Here is a 23,028-nt window from a genome sequence, read left to right on the forward strand (position 1 = left end):
ACATTCTCAGTTATTGAGACTGTCATTAATTTGGGTTACATAGATGGGGAAAGTTGCTTAAGTGAACAATTAGTAAAGCAACAATTAGTGAATCATTTTGGGCTGAATTAAGGAAACTGGAGAGAAAGTTGGGTTATAAGCATGTTTTCATGCTTATCTGGAATTGTGAAGTACAACTTCAAAAACCTACCACACATGGACCAAAATTGTAAAAGAGTTATTAAAGAGACTGAGCTTTACTGAGTCTTGGAATAGCTCCCTAAATGCTCACTGTTGGTTAAAATATTGAACACTAAAATGAAAGTGATACTAAGTAAATTGTGCCATGGATATATGTCTCCTCATCTCGAAAGGAATGATGAGAGGAAAGATATCAGTGGACAGGGCTAAGCCAGTTCATCAATGGCAACCAAGATGATTAGGTATCTTCCCTGTTCCCTAAATCAATGTAGGGCTCAGCTTGGAAGCAGGACTCCTGATCTGCTTCTAGTACAGCAAGTTGACCACAGCTTTTAGTACCCAGATATCTATCTACAGCTAATCCATAGCCCCCAGCAGGGGTGAAGATAGCTGTACACTGGCTCTGACTATGACAGCAAGACATTTAGTGGCAATTTAAATCTTGAGGATTTTAACCCTACTTATAGGAGTAGAACCCCTAAAGGAGGTGAAAATTAAAAGCCAGTATAAATGTGTTGGCTCCCAGATATGCCACGAAAAACTGATGGGCACAACCAGACTGAGCCTGGTAATGCTTGCCAATGAAATGAAGAAAAATCTCGTTCACCTCAGAAAAAGAAAAGAAAGGAATATTGAACTATGAGTGGGAAAGGACTTTAGGAAGCAAAAAATGTATACTGTGTGCCTCTCTGTGGAGCACTGGAGATTTTTGCTAAGGGAATAATGTAATAAGGTAGAGAATTACATGCAAGAGAATTCAGAATTACAAAGGGTTTGGAGAGCCTGCTTTGAATAAGAAAAACAAGATAAACCATAATTGCCATGGAGCTATGGGATAGAAAAGGATAATTTTCAGAAGGGTGGGGCATAAGCATTGCAGAGAATAAGGGAAGGAAGAGGGGAAAGCAACAAAATGGTAAGAGGCTACAGAAAAAGTCAGAGATAGATTTTTAGCAGTTGCCCTGAATTGGGAAACTTGGGTAAAGTGAGCAATATCTGAAGACGTTTTCAGGAAGATTTTCAAGTGCTAAGCTACATAAAACTCCTATCTTCCTACTTCTGTCTTCCTACTTCAAACAAATCAGTCATAAATGTCTACACTGTTCTTTGTAAAAAGTCCACAATGGAAGTGTTGGATTAGGGGAGGATAACGGGGGGGAGGTGGAATGTGTAAACAAGCAGAGGCAGGCCAAGCAGCCCATTCCTGATTGAGGTACCTTTGCGGGGGGCCCATCTAGGATCAACATTTATTTAAACAGTCGACTTCAAAATGAAATCTCAAATTCATATGGCAATACTGGAATTTAAGATACATATTTCAGAAAGTGTGTGTGGAAGAAAATCAAAATCACTGAAGGCTTAGAGATCATCACTCGCAGCCGAAATCAGGCTCTCAAGGATGGGTCACTATGGCAATCTGCCCAAGGTGCCCTCGCCGACAAGCACTGGGAATACTTCCCAAGGAGGGACTTCGATATCAACTTATTTAGATTGGCACCCACTTTGCAAGTGGTCTCAGTTCAAAAATTAACAAAGTTTTACATGTTTGTTCAATGCTGTTGGGTGCCGTTGACATTAGATATCCTGAGTAAATTGAGTCTAATTTTCACACTGCTGTTACATCAGAAGTTCCTGCTGAAAAGAATCCTGTGAGGAGCTTCTGACAGTTTGGACTTGATTACTTTCTATAAAGTCTCCCTGAAGTAGAAGAGACAACAAACAGATGCTATTCAAGCTTATAAATTCTTTACTACACCAACCCATGAAACGTCTAGAAAAGCTTGGTATAGCGAACAATAATTTTAAAAATACGTTTTCCTCTTACTAAGTGGAAATAAGATATAAAATTATTATTGTTACTTGGGGAAAGAAACCAAACCCTTTGATCTGATTACAGCCAACTCTCTGGGGAACAAAATGATACTGGTGATGTTTTAGGAAGAAAATTACTTTTGAAACAAATACTTCACAATAATTATTATCATTAGGATAGTTGCATCATCCAATTTGGCTATTGTATTGTTCTCAGAGAGACACACTTCCCTCCCCAGCCACCTGTATTTACAGGTGGGAGTCATTTCTCTATTCGTAAAATCTAATTTATCAATTATCAATCCCGCTAAATGGAATCATGCAGGCTTGAAAGAGTTAATGCAGCTCTTTTGAAGGCCTACGTTGCTATGAGAAAACAGTTCAGGAACAAGCTGTGCTCAACCTTGGCTGCACATTAGCATCAGTTGATGTGCTTTAAAACAAAAAACACTGATGCCTGGGCCCTATCCCCAGAGTCTGTGGTCTGGGTTGGGACTCAGCATTGTTTTATAAAAGCTCCCCAAGTGATTCTGATGTGCAGCCACATTTGGAAACAATTGAATCAAGAAAATCTATATGATTAATGTTTTTAACTGGCACTTATTATAAATGTCAATATATTGAATGTGTTTCAAAAGATTAACTCAACATTAAAAGAGGTTCACCTAGTGAAAGATCTTTCCAAAGGAATAGTAGCATCATATATAAGTCCTACTGGTACCGTAATCTAAAATGACATATAAAACTGCCCAGATTTCCAAAACTGTGAATTGCTAATTTCCATAATGCATGAATATAAAAGAACATATCCATTATTTCGGCTTATCAGATATTCATATCAACCTAGGTGAAAGTACCTCAATCGCCACTATAAAAATGGTATTTTTACATATGAAACAGTTTGGGTTACTAAATAATGGCTTGTTCATCAGAATTAGTCAATTTCTAATCTTTTTGAGAAGTTTTTCCAGTGTTATTGCAGAACCACTTTTATGGGGAGCATTTTAAAACGTATGGGTTACTTCCTATACTGTTCCTTTTTCACTCTCTTTATATATACTCTCTTTCACTCATTCACCAGTAGAAAACAGCAGAAATGTTCCTGAGACCCAGTGCACAAGTATAAGGCCTTTCTCCATGCAAAGGATGAACAAGCCTAGAGTCAGGACAAAGCAATGGGAGCAGGAAGCCTCCATAATTACAGCCTAGCTGTACAAGGTACCTCACTCCTGCTACCTTGATTTGGGGAGTGGGGGGGGATTCCTGGGTAGATATTTATAGCTAAGGGTATGTGGGAAGGAAATATTGCCTTGAACTTGGTGTTGGTAAATTTAATTAGATTGAAATTTGGATTAGAAAGGTATATGCTAACTATTCTTCTATATCTTATCTCTGGCCTACAGTAACCATGAACTAGGACAACACTTTTCAAAATGTGTTCCCAGGACACTTCTAGGGGCAGAAGGGGGAATGTTCCCTTTCAAGAGGTAGATGAAGTCCACATTTATTTTTATAATAATACTAAAAAGTATTTTGCCCTTTCAAAGAGTTAAAATTTGTACTGATAGTACAGAAACAAAGTGGGGGGAAATTGCAGATGCCCTAGCATGAAACAAGGCTTGTCACCAAATAATCATGGTATTTTTTATTGCCATATACTCACAGGAAAAAAAGTTACCTGTTCTACTCAACAGTGATTCAAAAGATTGATGAAGCAATAAGAGTTGTTAATTTTATTAAATCTCAACCTTTGAGTGCACATTTTTAAAATATTCTTTGCTAGAACTGTTCATAAAGCACTTTTGCTGCACACTGAGGTATGAGGTTTGTCTCAAGAAAAAGCATTTGGGAAATGGCTGGAGTTGCAAGCTGAACCAGCCACTTTTTTCATAAAACACTGTTTTTACTTAAAAGAAAAACAGACAAACAGTGATCTTAGGTTTTTAGCCAAAGTTTCTTCAAAATTGAATAAACTTGTGTTCATCAAAATCAGGAAATATCACTGCAAGTATTTATTGCTGGAAATAGAATATAAGCTTTCAAGCAAAAAATTAAATTTGAAAACATATCTGCCAGCATAAACTTGACATCTTCACAATACTTAAAGACTCTTTTGACAATTTCAGTGGGAATATTAGCAGATTCTATTTTTTGTGTGTGTGATGGTGGTGGTTATATAATGAAATGTGTCAACATTTGGAATATCTGCATGACCCCATGAATTAATATTTTGAAAGTGATCAATACAAAAATATTACAAAATTGCATATGAAAAAAAATATCCACCCATCCACAGAAAAATGGGATACTAATTTAACTAAGTACAAAAGGTTCCGTGATATAGTCTCAGATTCTACACTGCAATTAACCTTAAGAAAGTATCACTTGTCAAGCTTTGTTAGGAGCAAAGAAGAATAGCCACCATTATCTGAAAAGGCTGTTAAACTATCCTACCCTTTCCAACTACATATCTTTGTGAGGCTGAATTTTCTGCATGTAATTTAATCAAAGCAACATATCACAACTTTTGAACGCAAAGCAGACATGACAGCCCAGATGTCTTTTTTTTTTAATTCAGAATTCAGGTTTTTAATAACAAAGCCTTCACAATTTTCATTACTAATAGGTCACTTTCCTCCCAAAGCTTTCTTTCTTTTTTTTTTAATTATTAATTTCTTTATTGATTAAGGTATCACATATTTGTCCTCATCCCCCCATTCCCATCCCAAACCCCTCCCCATGCATTCCCCCACCCCCCTGTTGTCTGTGATCACTGGTTAGGCTTATATGCATGCATACAAGTCCTTTGGTTGATCTCTCTTTCCCCCACCCTCCCCTACCTTCCCTCTGAGGTTTGACAGTCTGATCGATGCATCCCTGTCTCCGGGTCTGTTTTTGTTCATCAGTTTATGTTGTTCATTATTTCCCCTAGATGAGTGAGATCATGTGATACTAGAAATACACTTATAAGAACCGAAAATAAGACAAGCAATAATGGTTATGCTGAGAGGCAAATGAATCAGTCTGTAGTGAGTTTCTTTCTGGGCCAACAGTTCTTTTGAGTCCCAATTTCAATGTCAAACAGTTCCTTATGTGTACATGTCAGCAATGATATTTCAGTTCTGGATGGTGGACAAATGGTGGTAATGCAGGTCCGACCCTCTCTGGTTTGGTCCTGGGCAACCTGCAGCGACGCACAGCTGCTGACTGCTAGTATGGCAAGGCGTCGTCAGCGTCTTCCATCTCTGGACTGTTTCTCTTCTTTCTTCATGGCTGGAGCAGTCCTGTCAATTCCTCTCTGTTGTAGGAATCCACATGGTCTTGGAGGTGTTTTCTGAAAATATACAAACATATTCTCGACCAAAAGTTAATAAAGGAATCTTTTCTATAAATTTGACTTGGGATCCTTTTTCATTTTTTGCCCAAACGATTTTCCTTTGGCTTGTTTTGACACCATGTGTGTTTTTCATGGGTGTCTTGCTGTTAGCATTACAAATGAAAGTTAATTTTCTAAAGTAAAAATTTTCTAGATATAATTTACTTACAGGATATTTTTCCTTACATGATATTCTTCTACTATCCCCCCTTTATTGATTTAAATATTAGGAGGCTTTTGGAAATTTTATAATGTGCTCTTGATAGCTTTTAAATTTTAATTTTTTGCACTAAAATATGACTGCTTTAGGTTCATTACATGTTATGCAATTTTACCATGAGATGAACTACCAATAAAAATTTTAGTTAACACTTTAGGAACAGCTTTTGGTCCAGTACCATTAATTTTTTTAGAATATTCACTTATTTCACTTAGCCAATTTAAATTAGTCTGAGAACTTGACTAATATTTTACTGTCAAATTTAATATTCTAACAACAATCTTATTTTACCCTGTAAATATTAGTGGAAAGGATTATTTGCCTTCTTGAGTAGGCCCTGAGCATTCCTGGTGCTGGGTTGGATTTAGATATCAAAAACCCACTTCCCCACACCATGGGTACAAGACAACTCAAAAAAGTCGTGTTGCAGTGAGAGGGCAGCTGCTGTCGGCCAAGTCTCTGTCTGTTACCTGGTTCCCGATTTGAGCTGGGCATGGGAAGAGAAGCAGCCATAGTGGCAGGAGACCCCCTCAGAAGGGGTGAGGGTTCAGGCCCCTGCAAAGTTGGGGAGGTGAAGGTCTGTGCCCCACCTCTGTTGACCCCCATGTTCTCTCCTGATGGCCCTTCTGAGACTGTGCCTGTCTTAGGTTGTTCCTTCCCTGAGGAATCTTACCCATCTCTGGCTGGCTAACCAGTCATCCTCCAGGGCCAAGCAGGGTGATGTGAGGTTCAATTCTGTCTCCTTGGTAGCCTATGCCCCCGTGGCCTCCACGCCCAGCACCTGCCTTGGGATCCCCTCACCTGATGGTGGAGCCCTGGCACTGATCACATATCTTGGGGAACCCAGGTTTCTTCTCCAGGGAGGGTCCAGCTCACCCCACTGGGCGAGAGACAGATCCATGGTACCAGCCACCACAAGGCTTCAACCTCAGCATAAACAGGAGCACAGGCAATAGCTGTGGCCAATTAGATTGTGAGAAGAGGGTCCATTCTTGGCCAAAAGGGCAAGAGGGGCCAATATAGAATGCTCAGGTGCCTTACCAGGGGGCCCTCTACACAGTGGAAGGGATTAAATCCTTTCATGTCCTTTTTAAATTGCTGCCAGACATTCAAAGAATTAGTTTGTAAGTTTGTTTGGGACAATTGTACATTATGCTGTTGTAATTCTCAAATATCAAGAGATGTGTTACCTTTGTCTCCAAGCACCAAAAAGATGATTTTTTATTGATTCCCAAGGGTGCGAGGTACTATTATAGGTAATGGGGGTAATACAAATCTGGGGAAAGTTATAATGACATTGTAGAATAATATCATGTAAGGATGTTCTTTGCTCTAGGCCATGGCAATTCCATTTCAAACTGGTTGTCAATTTCTTTTTGTATAGACAAGGTCTTAGTTACATTTTCTGCACCTCTCCCAGGAGCAAGTAGTGATAGTCCCTTCCTTTGGTGTCCACACAAGCCAGAAACCTCTCTTTAATTTTATACACAAAGGAGCAGTGGTTTGATTTTGTGTCATACAAAAGGGAAGCTGGGTGGCGACCCCTGTGTAATTATACTTCCTTGCCCCACCCATGGTCCTCTTGGATGACCAAGGTGTTTGGTATTATTGGTGACTACATTAGGCGGGGGATCAGCCCACGTAAGGGCTCTTACCCATAAAGGGTCAGGAAAATAAGTCCAAAATACTTCCCCATTTTTCCCAGGTAATATTACTGTACAGCTGATGACTGCTAGCATGGCAAGAAAGACGTTCTCAGGCGTTCTTGGGGTTCTGGTTACCTCACAATTTCTTTTCTATTTTTTTTTTACTTTTATTTTTTTTATTATTGTTATTATTTTTTTACATATGTGTCCTTATTCCCCCATTACCCCCCAACCCCCACTCATGACCCAACCCCCTGTTGTCTGCATCCATTGATTAGGCTCATATGCATGCTCACAAGTCCCTTGGTTGATCTCTCCCCCTTACTCCCACCGACCCCCTCCTTCCCTGAGGTTTGAGGTTCTGATCGATGTTTCTCAGTCTCTGGATCTGTTTTTGTTCATCAGTCTATGTCGTTCATTATATTCCACAAATGAGTGAGATTATGTGATATTTATCTTTCTCTGACTGGCTTATTTCACTTAACATAATGTTCTCCATCTCCATCCATGTTGTTGCAAATGGTAGAAACTCCTTCTTTTTTACCACAGTGTAGTATTCCATTGTGTAGATGTACCACAGTCTTTTAATCCACTCATCTGCTGATGGGCATTTAGGCTGTTTCCAAATCTTAGCTATGGTAAATTGTGCTGCTATGAACATAGGGGTGCATATATCCTTTCTGATTGGTGTTTCTAGTTTCTTGGGATATATTCCTAGAAGTGGGATCACTGGGTCAAATGGGAGTTCCATTTTTAGTTTTTTGAGGAAACTCCATACTGTTCTCCACAGTGGCTGCACCAGTCTGCATTCCCACCAGCAGTGCAAAAGATTTCCTTTTTCTCCGCATCCTCGCCAACACTTGTCGTTTGTTGATTTGTTGATGATAGCCATTCTGACAGGTGTAAGATGGTACCGCATTGTTGTTTTGATTTGTATCTCTCTGATGATTAGTGACTTTGAGCATGTTTTCATATGTCTCTTGGCCTTCCTTCTGTCTTCTTTCAAAAAGTGTCTATTTAGATCCCTTGCCCATTTTTTGATTGGGTTATTTATCTTCTTTTTGTTAAATTGTATGAGTTCTCTGTAAATGTTGGAGATTAAACCCTTATCATTGATATCATTGGCAAATATGTTCTCCCATGCAGTGGGCTTTCTTGTTGTTTTAATGATGGTTTCCTTTGTTATGCAAAAGCTTTTTATTTTGATGTAGTCCCATTTGTTTATTTTCTCTTTAATTTCCATTGCCCTAGGAGCAGTATCAGTGAAGAAGTTCCTTCGGCATATGTCTGAGATTTTTCTGCCTGTGGATTCCTCTAGTATTTTTATGGTTTCCCATCTTATGTTTAAGTCCTTTATCCATTTTGAGTTTATTTCTGTGTATGGTGAAAGTTGGTGATCTAGTTTCATTTTTTTGCATGTATCTGTCCAATTTTCCCAACACCATTTGTTGAAGAGACTGTCTTGACTCCATTGTATGTTCATGCATCCTTTGTCAAATATTAATTGAGCATAGTGGTTTGGGTCGATTTCTGGGTTCTCTATTCTATTCCATTGATCTATATGTCTGTTCTTGTGCCAGTACCAGGCTGTTTTAAGAACAGTGGCTTTGTAATATCTGGTATTGAGATCCCCCCTACTTTGTTCTTCTTTCTCAGGATTGCTGTAGCTATTCGGGGTCTTTTTTTATTCCAGATAAATTTTTTGAAGGTTCGTTCTAGGTCTGTAAAATATGCCGTTGGTATTTTAATGGGGATTGCATTGAATCTATAGATTGCTTTGGGTAGTATGGACATTTTAATGATGTTGATTCTACCAATCCATGAACATGGTATGTCCTTCCATCTGTTTATGTCTTCCTCTATCTCTTTTTTCAGTGTCGTGTAGTTTTCCACGTATAGGTCTTTTACTTCCTTAGTTAAGTTTATTCCTAGGTATCTTAATTTTTTTTGGTGCGATGGTAAATGGGATTGCTTTTTTTAGTCTCTCTTTCTGTAAGTTCATTATTGATGTATAGAAATGCCATAGATTTCTTAGCATTAATTTTGTATCCTGCTACATTGCTGAATTCATTTATTAAGTCTAATAATTTTTTGATGGATTCTTTAGGGTTTTTTATGTACAGTATCATGTCTTCTGTGAATAAGGACAGTTTTACTTCTTCTTTTCCAATTGGGATGCCTTTTATTTCTTCTTCTTGTCTGATCGCAATGGCTAGTACTTCCAGCACTATGTTGAACAAGAGTGGTGAGAATGGGCATCCCTGTCTTGTTCCTGTTCTTAGGGGAAATGGTTTTAGTTTTTGCCCATTGAGTATGATGTTGGCTGTAGGTTTGTCATATATGGCTTTTATTATGTTGAGGTATGATCCTTCTATTCCCACCTTGCTGAGAGTTTTTATCAAGAAAGGGTGTTGGATTTTTTCAAATGCTTTTTCTGCATCAATTGATATGACTATATGATTTTTATCTCTCAATTTGTTTATGTGATGTATCATGTTTATTGATTTGCAAATATTGTACCATCCTTGCATCCCCAGGATAAATCCTACTTGGTCATGGTGTATGATCTTTCTGATGTACTGCTATATTTAATTTGCTAGTATTTTGTTGAGGATTTTGGCATCTATGTTCATGAGGAATATTGGCCTGTAATTCTCTTTCATTGTGTTATCTTTATCTGTTTTTGGTATTAGGGTGATGCTGGCTTCATAGAAGAAGCTTGGAAGTGTTCCTTCCTCTTGAATTTTCTGGAATACTCTGAGGAGAATAGGTTTTAGTTCTTTCTTGAATGTTTGGTAAAACTCCCCTGTGAAGCCATCTGGCCCCGGGCTTTTGTTTGCTGGAAGCTTTTTGATGACTGCTTCAATTTCTTCCATAGTTATCCACCTATTGAGATTTTTAGAATCTTCCTGAGTAAGTTTTGGAAGGTTGTATTTTTCTAGGAATGTGTCCATTTCCTCCAGGTTGTCTAATTTGTTAGAATAGAGTTGTTCATAGTATTTTTTTAACAATCCTTTGTATTTCTGTGGGGTCTGTTGTTATTTCACCTCTTTCATTTCTGATTTTGTTTATTTGGGTCCTCTCTCTTTGCTTCTTGGTGAGCCTGGCTAGAGGTTCATCAATCTTGTTTATCCTTTCGAAGAACCAGCTCTTGGTTTCACTGATCTTTTGTATTGTTGTTGTTTCTTTTTTGTCTCTATGTCATTAATTTCTGCTCTGATCTTTCTTATTTCCTTTCTTCTGCTCACTGTGGGCTTTTCTTGTTGCTCTCTTTCTAATTCTTTGAGTTGTTGAGTTAGATGATTTATTACCATTTTTTCTTGTTTTTGAGGTAGGCCTGTAGAGCTATAAACTTCCCTCTCAGGACTGCTTTCATTGTGTCCCATAGTATTTGCAATGTTGTGTTTTTATTGTCATTAGTCTCCAGGATGTTTTTAATTTCTTCTTTGATCTCACTGATAACCCAATCATTGTTTAGTACCATGCTATTCAGCTTCCAAGTGTTTGAATTTTTTAGAATATTTTTATGGTAGTTTATTTTTAATATTATACCATTGTGGTCTGAGAAAATGCTTGATATGATTTCAATCTTTTTGAATTTTGGGAGACTTTGCTTGTGACCCAATATGTGGTCTATTTTTGAAAATGTCCCATGTGCACTTGAGAAGAACATATATTCCGTGGCTTTGGGGTGAAATGCTCTGAAGATGTCAATTAGGTCCATCTGATCTAGTGTGTCATTTAGAAATGCTGTTTCTTTGCTTATTTTTTGTCTAGAGGATTTATCCAGTGATGTCAGTGGTGTATTAAAGTCTCCTACTATGATGGTATTGTTGTCGATCTCTCCCTTGATATCGTCTAGGAGACTTTTTATGTATTTGGGTGTTCCTGCATTGGGTGCATATATGTTTACCAGAGTTATATCTTCTTGTTGAATTGCTCCCTTTAGTATTATGTAGTGGCTTTCCTTATCTCTTTTTATGGCCTTTACTTTGAGGTCTATTTTATCAGATATAAGTATCGCAACCCCAGCTTTTTTCTCATTTCCATTTGCCTGAAAAATGTTTTTCCATCCTTTTGCTCTTAGTCTGTGTGAATCCTTTGCTCTGAGGTGGGTCTCTTGTAGACAGCAAATATATGGGTCATGTTTTCTTATCCATTCAGCTACCCTATGTCTTTTGATTGGTGCATTTAATCCATTTATGTTTAATGTTATTATTGACAAGTACATGTTTGTTGTCATATTTTTCCTTAGTGTTTGTGTTTCTTCTTGCCTTTCTCTTTCTTCTTTTTACAGTAGTCCCTTTAGCATTTCTTGCATTGCTGGCTTGGTAGTGATAAACTCTCTTAGCCCTTTTTTGTCTGTGAAGCTCCTGTTTCCACCTTCAATTTTGAATGATAGCCTTGCTTGGTATAGTATTCTTGGATTCAGTCCCTTGCTTTGCATCACTTTGTATATTTCATTCCATTCCCTTCTGGCCTGGTGTCTTTCTGTTGAGAAATCAGTTGATATTCTGATAAAAGACCCCTTGTAAGTAACTTTCTGTCTCTCTCTGGCAGCCTTTAAGATTCTTACTTTATCGTTGGTGTTCACCAATCTAATTATGATTTGTCTTGGTGTCGGTCTTTTGGGGTTCAACTTGTTTGGGATTCTATGTACTTCTTGGACTTGCACAGTTTTTTTCTTGCCAATATCAGGGAAGTTTTCTGTCATTATTTCTTCAAACAGGTTTTCTATTCCTTGCTTCTCTTCCTCTCCTTCTGGTATCCCTATTAAGTGAATGTTGTTTCGTTTTGTGTTGTCCCAAAGCTCCCTTAGGCTCTCCTCTTGCTTTTTAAGTCTTCTTTCCAGTTGCTGCTGTGTTTGTGTGTTGCTGCTGTGTTTGTGTGTTTTTTTCCTACCTTGTCTTCTAATTCGCTGATGTGGTCCTCAGCCTCTTCTAGTCTACTGTTTAGGCCTTCCATTGTGTTCTTTATTGCAGCTATGTCATTCTTCATCTCCTCTTGGTTTCTTTTCATGTTGGTGACATTCTCATTCAGCTCCTTATAGTTCTCATTGAGTTGTGTGTATTTGTCATTGAGTTGTGTGTATTTGTCATCCATCCATTTAAACAGCCTTATAACCATTACTCTGAATTCTATCTCTGATAAGCTGCTAGCCTTGAATTCATTTAACTCCCTTTCTGGTGGTTCCTCTTTTTCTTTCTTTTGGGGATTGCTTTTTTTGTCTTCCCATGTTTTCCTGTAATGTTTTAATTGTAGATCCAATTGCTTTGCTACTCAGGTTCTTTTGGGGATGGTGCTACTGGCATAATCTCTCAGTTCTCCTGGGCTTGTTAATCTAGTGTAGCTCCCTACTTGAGCTATTTGGGTTCTCTTGATGTAGGCCTGCAAGCTTGAGAGGCACAACTGCGGTGTCTAGAAGTCAGCTGCATGGAGGGGAGTGTCCCAATTTTTACACCCTTAATTGAAATCACGCGTGCCCAGCAGGGACTCACAGTGGCACCCAGGAACCATCTTTTGGGGTGATGGGGCTCAGGGAGCCTGCTCTCTGGGAAGGCGTGACTGTGGTGCCCAGAGTTCTGCAGTATTGGGGTAGGCAGACCCAGCTTTTGCTGTTGCACCTGTGGTGGATAGGCGCTAACTCCAAGTGGCGGCTCACAGGAGCACCCGTGGTATGTTTGCCAGCGAGGCACACTGAAGGACTCTGAAGGGCCCTGGCAGTGTAGCCGCACAATTGAGACGCCTGTGGGCCAGTATCCAGGATGAGTGAATTAAAAACTTCTACTGCTGGGGGGGAGTGTGCCCCCACTTGTTCAAGATTGCACCCACGGAGAGGTCACAGTGGCTCCCACTAGCGCCCTGTGGGTAGATGGGCTCAGGGTGCCTGCCTGTTGGAACTTCGCATCTGTGGAGGTGCGCTTGCCAGGCGCAGAGTTCTGATGTACTCTGAGGAGTCCTGGCACCGTGTTTGAGCTGCTGGGGTGAATGTGGGCAGTTATCCAGGAAGAGGGAATTCAGAATTTCTACTGTGGGGCTGCGCGCCCTTGTCTGTGCAGAATCACACCCTCAGGGGCTCTCAGCAGCTCCCAAGCGCTGCCTAAGGAGTGGAGTGCCCTGCGCAGCTGGAAACACGTGAATCCGGCTGGAAATGCGCGAATCCGGATACTCACGAATCCAGAGTTCTGCCGCTGGGGAGGGGGAGGTTGCACTTACTGCTGCCGAGCGGTACACCTTTGGGGGTGGAGGTCCCAGGGCCCACGGGTCTGCAGCTGGCGTAGCAGGATTTTGGCTGGAGTGGCTGCTGGGTCGTGGGGCAGTTCCAAGGCCTGTCTGGTTGGTGGTGTTGATGAGTTCCTAACAAAGGCCGTTCTCCCCTTCAAGATGGTGTGGGCTCCATGCTGGAGTCCCGCCATCCAGGGAGTGCCCGCAGTAGTGGTAGTCTCTCCTTGTCAAAGAGAGCCTGTCTGCCAGCCCCTGCTGCTCCTGCGAGATTTAACTTTCCCTTACTCACTCACACACACACCGCACACATCCACACACTCTCCTTTCATACCTTCACTCACTCACTTCCTCTCCCTCACTTCCGTCCTGCCAGCTGCCATCTTTTCACTCCCAGAACACCCCAGATGTCTTTTATTAAACCAAATACCAAAGAGATTAGTGAAATATAAAACAATGCTCTCTTCTCACTTATTTTGTTTTAGAAAATATTTTTTCTTTTTAAAAGTTGTCTTTTATGTTAACATATGGTGGACTTGTTATTTTTAAATGAATTGATTAGTAGACATTTTTTTAATTTTAATTGCTAATACATTAAATACCATGGTTATAACACATAAACTAAAGCTATTTGGTCAACCTCAATAATTTTGAGTGTAATTATTTGCAAACAGTTGCCTTAGGTGAACTCTTTCCCATACTTCACCAAACCAGTCTCTTAGTCAATCACTTAGCCTACAAATATTTATTTAGCACTTACTGACAAACAACATTATAGGGCTGGTAATAGGGCAGTAAATAAAAGAGACCCAGTCTGTGTTCTCCTAGAGTTTATGTTCTGGTGGAATTAGATAATACACAGGTAAACAGATGTATGAGTTAAGCAACTTCTAACAATGGTAGGTGCCACGAAGTCAGCAACACAGAGTGATGTGATAGGGAACCACTCTCAAGACAACTTTAGGTTGGATTTTGAGGAGAGATATCTATGAGTCGGTGACATGGGAATTGAAACTGAATGACACTAAGGAGTCAGCCATGCAAAGATCTGGGGGAAGTCTGTTCCAGGGAAGGAAAAGAAAGTGTAAGGACTAAAGTGCAAAGAGGTAGGCTAGAGCCACATGAATGCTTAGATTTTATACATAAAGAGATATACTTGACCTACCTGTTTTTCCTTCAACCAGCACACTCTCTGCCCCTCAATATTTGCACTCATGAAATTTATTTAGTCACCCCAAAGGCTTCCCATTGTCCGCTCTCCAAGCCCACACTTGAATCATATGCTAAGGAAAAAAGAATCAAGGCTTCTCAAGGTAGAAAAGTTCCTATGCGTACATGCGGAGTGAATCTTTCCACAGAGGATGATTACACAAGGGTCAGCAGACTAATAGCAAGAATCTTCTCTGACTTCCCCTTATCTGCCTAAAAACATTGCCTAAATTTCCCTTTGTGAAGGTGTCCCTGTCTCCCATACCAGGAAGAGAAACTCATTACTGGAGACAGAGAGGCAGCATGGAAATGAGTCTGTATAAACAAACCTACTAAACCCTTAACTTCCATTAGTTCCCCTATGTATTTCCTAGTTACTTCCCCACAATTTCTATTCCCTTGAAGCCCAAATCCCTTTCCTTTGTTAAAATGGAATATAAGCCCCTGAGGCTGACCACCTTTTTCAATTTCACTTATTTTCTATGAATTCCTGTGCATATAGATGTTAATAAAAATTGTGTACCTTTTCTCCTGTTAATATGTCTTTTTGTACTATAATTTACAGGCCCCATCACTGAACCTCAGAGGGTAGGAGGAAGACTTGTCCCTCCCAACAACAGCTTCAATATTCTCCTCCTAATACATGAGGCCTTTCCTCCTTCATTCAAATATTTTTTGTTTGCAATGGAAAGTGGTCCCTTATTGCAAAAAATTTTTTAGTTTTACTAACATATATATAATTATATACTAATACACACACACACACACACACACAATATATATATATATATATATATATATATATATATATATATATATATATATATATATATTAGAAGCCTGGTGCAAGAATTCGTGCACCAGTGGGGTCCCTCCGTCTGGCCTGTAGGATCAGGCCAAAACTGGCTCTCCGACATCCCCCGAGGGGTCACAGATTGCAAGAGGGCTCAGGCTAGGCCGAGGGACCTCACCAGTGCACAATCAGGCCGGGGAGAGATGCAGGAAGTTGGCCAGCCAGGGAGGGACCGCAGGAAAGCTCCAGGGTGGGAGGGCTCCAGGGCGTGTCAGGTCCATCTCACTCAGTCCCAATTAGCCAGACCTTAGCAGCAAGCTAACCTACCAGTCAGAGCGTCTACCCCCTGGTGGTCAATACATGTCATAGCGAGCAGTTGAGCAGCCTTAGCATATCATTAGCATATTATGTTTTGATTGGTTGAATGGCCAACCAGTCGACTAGACACTTAGCATATTAGGCTTTTATTATATAGGATATATATATGTATATATACATAATTACCAAGTATTTCAGTAATTTGTAGTACATCCAAACAGATGTAAGTCTTACTAGTATTCAGGCAGCATTTTGTTGGCAGGCTTCTTACATGGATTTTCTCTGGATACAAGAATCTTTATTGTAAAATTCTGGCAGTGTTCAGTCAGCCTACAACCATACTTGCTGAGAATGCTTAAATACATTTCCTGGTGTGAGGACTATATATACTCTTACAATGATTTGTGTAAATATTATCAATGTTGTAAATGTTCTAAAGAGTAGTTTTTCATTGAGAGGAGGGTCATGACTCTCCCAAGAATCTGATGAGAGTTAAGGACACTCCCACAATAAATTTTTACATACAAAAATATTTGCATATAATTCCAATTAATATCTTAGATCCCTGGAGCTCATTCATGAAGCCAAGTTAAAAATCAATGCTAGACACTAAATGTTCATATCTTTCAAGTTTTTAACAAGTGACATAATGTATATCTTATAAAAAGTAACTCTGATAGTTAATTAAATAATGAGTTTTAAGAAAACAAGTAGTTTAATTAGAAGGATAGTGCAATGGTAGAGATACAAAGTGAGCAATGAGTTTCCTGCAGACAAGATAACCATCTCAGATAAAGTCATTGAAGATTACTCATGCAAGGGAGTATTTGCTCAAAGTGAGGTAGAGGGGACTCTTTCATGAAGAAATAAGTTTCAAGATAATATGGAGATCTAAAATTCTCACTTTTTTCTTTATCCAAATTATCCACTCAAAATATGGTACCATTCCTTCCCAACCAGTTTTCTTAGCATAAGAAACTTAGCAGGTTAATAGCCTTTGCAAATCTGCAAACCTTACCATCAGAGCTGGGGCCTGATGCTCAGTAGTGTTTGCCTTGTGACTACATAAGAGAAGGTCTTCCTTTAAGGCCATCATGAAGGTTCTCTGATACCTCATTCATGACATTACTTGAAGTCCAAAGCCTTAATTGTTTATTTAATTTTATTTTTATTTATTTACTTTTGTGCTTTCATTTTTATATGCTCTCCAGAAGCCTCATAAATGACCAGACTATCTTTGTAATTAAAAAGAAAAAGAAAAAACAAAACACTATCACCCTATCACTATACTAATACCTTGCCTCTTCCAGCACTCTATTTTATGCCATTGTCAGTGATAGTGTAAATAATTGTGAAGCTGCCCAGCTGGTGTTGCTCAGTGGTTAAGCATCAACCCATGAACCAAGAGATCACCACTTTGATTCCCAGTCAGAGCACATGCCCAGGGTTGTGGGCTTGATCCCCAGTAGGGGATGTGCAGGAGGCAGCTGATCAATGATTCTCTCTCATCATTGATGTTTGTATTCCTCTTTCTCTCTCCCTTCTTCTCTCTGAAATAAATAAAAACGTATTTTTAAAAATAATAATAATAATTGTGAAGCTGCTGTGTACCGTGGAATAAATGTGCCACACTCCCTCCAGTAAGTAGAGTATGTGTGTGTCATTAAATGTGTGAACAACTGAAACTCAGAGCCCCATTTGGAAGCTTTATTTCATAGCACCAGTCCAGTTCTAGAGCCAGGGTCCTGGTAGAAAGATGACACACAAAGATTAACTGAAGAGAACTTAAGGAGGAAAGTATTCAGAGATGTGGACATAGTTACAAGTACAAACAAAAAATAGTAAGGCCCCCCGGGCAGACTTGCAACAGTAGGAAATCTCTATGACCACTGGGGAACTGGTTATCAGAGGGCACAAAAACCTGGGCCACACAATAAGGAAATCCTAGCAAAATCTAGTTTAAAAGGAAGGTAGCCCCTGCTGAACCTGGAAAGAGTGGGAAGAGTAAGTACCCCAACACTCACGCACTCCTGTTTTATTTTTTTCTGATCTCCAATCATGGCCCCTCATACCCAAACCCAAATAGAGGTAGGGATCAGAATAGCCTGGTTGAATGAATCCCTAGCAGTCAAGCTGCCTGAACATATAAAAGGGCAGAGAAAAACAAAGAAACTATCTTAGGGGGCAAATGAAAAACAAAATTATAACAGCTCCCATATTTGCTTTATGAAGGCAGCATAACCTTGACAATAAAACTTGACAAGGATGTTTCAATAAAGAAAAATTACAGATCAGCCACACTCATAAACATAGGTAGAAAAACCCTGAACTAATTATTAAAAAACTGAATCCAGTAAAAGATAAAAAGGATAATAAAACACAAACAAGTTGAGCCTATTTCAAGAATGCAAAGTTATTTTAATGTTTGAAAATAAATCAATTTAATTCACCACATTAATAGAATAAATAAGGAAAAATAGATCATTGTCTCAATCGATGCAGAAAAGACTTAAAATTCAACATTAAAAAAAAAACACTTTAAAGCCTATTTCTGAACTAGAAATCAAATATAATTTAATCTGTTAAAGCATATATATATATATATATATATATGAAATCAATATCAAATATCATAATTAATGATAACATGTTTAAAATTTTCTCTTTGAGATTAAAAAATAATAAGTTCCCAGTCAGTGAAGTAAGGCAATAAAAAGATATATGTTACAGGGTTATGAATAAGTTTACTTAGTAAGGTTTCTGGATCCCAAGTTAATACCAAAATAAATTGCCTTTATACACACCAGCTGTGAAACACTTAGAATATGAATTTTTTAATGAGGCTATTTACCATAGCATAAAAATATTACATTTCTAAAAATAAATCTAATAAAGTATATGAAGAGCTCTCTATAAAATATTATGGAGAAAAACTAAAGAGCAAAACAAGTAGGGGAAAATCATGTTCATAGACTGAAATATTTCATATTGTAAGGATATCAATTCTCTTCAGATTGATTTAGTTTCTGTGTAATACCGATCAAAATTCCAAGTAAAATGCAACAAGTTGATTCTAAAATATATATGGGAAATGCAAAGAATTGGGAATAGCAAATGCACTGAAGAAGGAGAAGGAGGAGGCCGTGATTGTAGTTGTATAGATGGTGGTGGTATAAGAACTTAAGCTATAATATATCAGGTCTTGTAATAAACATCTGGTAATTAAGAAAGTGTGTTATTTTTGCAGGAATAGACAAGTGGACCAATGGAATAAAATAGTCCATAAACAGACCACACACATATAGGTATGTATATCTGATTGAAGAAAAAGGAAGGGAAAGAATAATCTTTTAAATAAATATTCCTGAAACAATTGGATAACCATTTGCAACAAATGAAACTTGAATTTAACCTCAGGCCATGCACAGGTGGCCAATGATTTGAGTGGCCTGCTGGTTTCTTGGCTAATACTGGATATCCAAGGTAATGTAGGATTGCCAATCTGGGAGGCCTCACCTATGAATGCTCTTCTCTGCTTTACATGGTCTCTCATCCTCCATAATCTAGACCAGCCTTGTTCACATAGCTGCAACTTTCCAATAGAGCATTGATTCTCAACTGGGGTGATTTTGCTCCATTCCCCAGGGACATTTGGCAATGTCTGCAGGCCTGTTTTGGTTGTCACAATTGAAGGGGAGGGAGGTAGGATAGGGTATGTTGGTATGTGGAGAGGCTTGCTTCTTGGCATCTAGTGGTAGAGGCTAGGGGTGTTGATAAACATCCTAAAATGCACAGAATAGCTTCCAACAACAAGAAATTATCTGGTCTAAAATGTCAATAGTGCTGAATGAGAATGAAGTAGAATGAATGAAGCTGCAAGGTCCCTTAAAGTCTATGCTTGGAAACCATGCAATGTTATTTTCACTGCATTCTGCTGGGCAAAGTGTCACAAAGCCAGTTCAGATGCAAAGGGTTGGGAAATAGACTCCACCTTTCTATGAGAGGAGCTGCAGAGAATTTACAGACATTTCTTACCTATGACAAAAGCTCATACTTTGGGGGTGGGCTGAGGGGTTGAACTACTAGGTGAATGGTCATGCCTTCTCATGAAGTGGAGAAGACTGACACATAAATACAATGAAGTTAGGCATAGGGATTCAAGGTTGATTCTGAGCTTTCAGAGATGGAGCATCAAGGAGACAGAAAGACAGACTGAGATTAAGATGATAAGGGTACACTGAAAAATTCAGGCCTGATATGTTGATTTGAGGTATCCCCAAGACATGTAAAGAAGAGAATGGAGTCGTTTAAGTTAAGTCCCATGAATGCAGGGTACCAAGAAGCCTTGGCAATTCATATGGATAAGTAAAACTTAAAATTCATCTTATTGCCATTCTCATCATAATGTCACTACTTTAAAAAAAATCTAAGTTCAACTTAAAAGAAACACACAGAGAAAAATAATCTAGGTCTTCACTAAGGCCACTTGATGAGTCAGCAAAGGGGGAATTACATCGCACAGCAAAACCAATGAGTTTTAAAACCCTCTTTAGATACCACCTGTGTTCCCCTAAATTTCTATTGCACGTGGCAACTACTCACTTCTCTTCCTTCTCTTTCCCTTTACAAACTCCAAAACGTGCTCTCAACCTACCTGACTTTCCCTTTTTATTCCTCCACTACTTTTCTTCCTCCCTGCCACCTCCCATGGTTCTTGTTTTCCTTGGTAAGTCTCTGTACTAGTAAACTACCCATTTGCTTTTCCTATGCACCACTACCCTCAACAAAACCAAAGAAACCTCCCCTTAGAAAGTGAGTGAAGTGGAGGTTAATAGTTTACTTATATTTTAAATATTTTTAGTTCCTGGATAGCTTCATGGAGAAAAATGATTCTATGATACTGGCTTGTCTAAAACTTGTCAATCCATTAGCTTACAGGGATAAAAATGGGTCTTAGCTTCTATTTCCAGGTATAAATGAGCAGAAAGATTTCAGACCCAAGGTATGACCAGGGCTTTCCTCAAACTGCAAGTTGCCTCACTTGAACTATAAGTTATGAGAAGACATAGGCAGAGCATACCCACAGGACACGATGCTTCCCAGAGAAATAGCATTCATATTGTTGAACAGTGTTTGAAGCCTATCAGAACTAAATAGTTCATTTTCACAGGTTCAATGATAGGACCCGTCTTGGTTTGCCCAAGCTGCTATCACTAAGTACCATAGACTGGCTGGCTTAAACAACACATTTATTTTCTCAAAGTTCTGGAAGTCCAAGATCAATGCCAGCATGGTCAGGTTCTGGCAAGAACCCCATTCTGGATTGCAGGCAGTCACTTCCCCATGTGTGCTCACATGGCCTTTCCCTGATGCATGTGCACATAGAAAAGCTCTGGATGTCTCTTCCTCTTTTTACAGCTGCACTAATCTCATCATGGGGGCCTCACTCACATAACTTCATCTAAACCTGATCACCTCCCAGAGGCTGTTACATTAGGAATTAGGGCTTCAACACATGAGTTTGGGGGAAAGACCAACATCAGTCCACAATGAGCCCAAAGATCTTAACAGCAGAGAGAAAAAAATTTATAGGAAGGTGTGAAAACTCTATGTTCATATATAATCTTGTCCTGGAGGTGAATTAAAGCAATTCTTACCTTCATGATAATTACAATTTACTCTGCATCCAAACATTGAGTAAAATCTATATTCCTGATTTTAAAATATTTTACTACTTCTCACAAAGCCACAAGTCCCTGCCTTTAGTACTTTCCCCTAAAAACATATATGCTCTGCTTTTTGAATATTTTTTGTAATTAAAAATTATTTTCTTTTTTCTTTTTTTTTTGTCCCTTTTTATAGCAATATCTTCCCTTTTCACACATCAATTTTTCTTCTTTCTGAATTGCAGAGGTGACAAAAAAAAAAGAAGTTGAATAACGCTGTGAATGTAAACACGTCTGTTGCCATGGGAGCAGCAGCTGCTGAGTGATGAGAACCACTTTGGCTGCAACATTTGCAGGACACCAATTACCAAAACCTGGAAACTCTAATTCCATAAACAGGCACAACAGTGAGCATAGTTAGAGAAAATTGCTTATTTTCTTTGGAGGGAGAGAGTCAAGCCAGGAAACTTGGAGAACTATAGAAGGCAATGATGATGTTGATGAGCATGCTCAGTGCCTAATGAAGTGGTCATTTTCAAAGTGGTCTGGGGAAAATGCAATTTACAGGTACCATGACTGCATCATGGGAGTCTAATATTACCTCCTGTGTTTACTGGCGGTTCCCCTTAGCCTGGTGAAGAGACAGTGTGAATATGGTACCAACCTGCAATTTAGCAAACTGTTGCCAAGTTGTTGCCTACTGGGTACCACAAAATTGTGAGCAATTTAAAACAAGTCATTCACTCAGCTTTTATTTTTTAAACTCTGCATTAAATGTTTAGTGCCAAGTAAAGAAAGCTATAGCTACACTATTTATTCTTCTCCATCTTAAGAATGAGAAGAGCAATCAAGGAGTCTTTTTATTTACTGAGAGCATCATTATGTCTTATGGGCATAAGCGACTAGGGACCATCTTTGTGCATTGTGCTTTCCAGTTATCTAATAGGAACAACTAACCACACCCATGTTTCAGAGATTTTGCATACAAGAACTGAGGACTCACTTTATGAGGGCATATATTTATTAGAAGATGTGTAATAAAAATTATCTGGGTCCTATATGTCATAGCCCTTGAACCAGGATGTCAAGAACTGGGCCCTGAAGAACCTGATTTGTCACAATCACAAAACATAGCCCCATGAACTCCTGGTGGCTCATTTGACTATTCAGGCTTTTTTATCTTATTCACAAAACAGAACAGTTTTCTGTACACATTGCTAGTGCTTAATAAAATTTATTTAGTTGACTATAAGTAGACAAAATGAAAAGTTGTTAGTTAGTTGTACCAGATTTGAATAAATATGATTCAAGTGTGATAAAAGATTTTAAAAGACTTTGATTTCTACATTTAAGTTAAAATAGTGGATTTAAAATTTTCATTGTAGAAATATTAAACCTATTTTTATGAACCTCAAAAATATGTTCAGTCTTGGTTTAGAGAGGCAGCGTTTGTAGAGTGGAAAACAAACAAACCAACCCTGGCATGTTTGGCTCAGTGGATAGAGCTTTGGCCTGAGGACTAAAGGGTCCTGGGTTCAATTCTGCTGAAGGGCACATGCTCTGATAGGCTTGTAATCAGCATAAAA

The sequence above is a fragment of the Plecotus auritus genome, assembly GCF_963455305.1.
Source record: "Plecotus auritus genome assembly, chromosome: 3".
NCBI classification, from domain to species: domain Eukaryota; kingdom Metazoa; phylum Chordata; class Mammalia; order Chiroptera; family Vespertilionidae; genus Plecotus; species Plecotus auritus.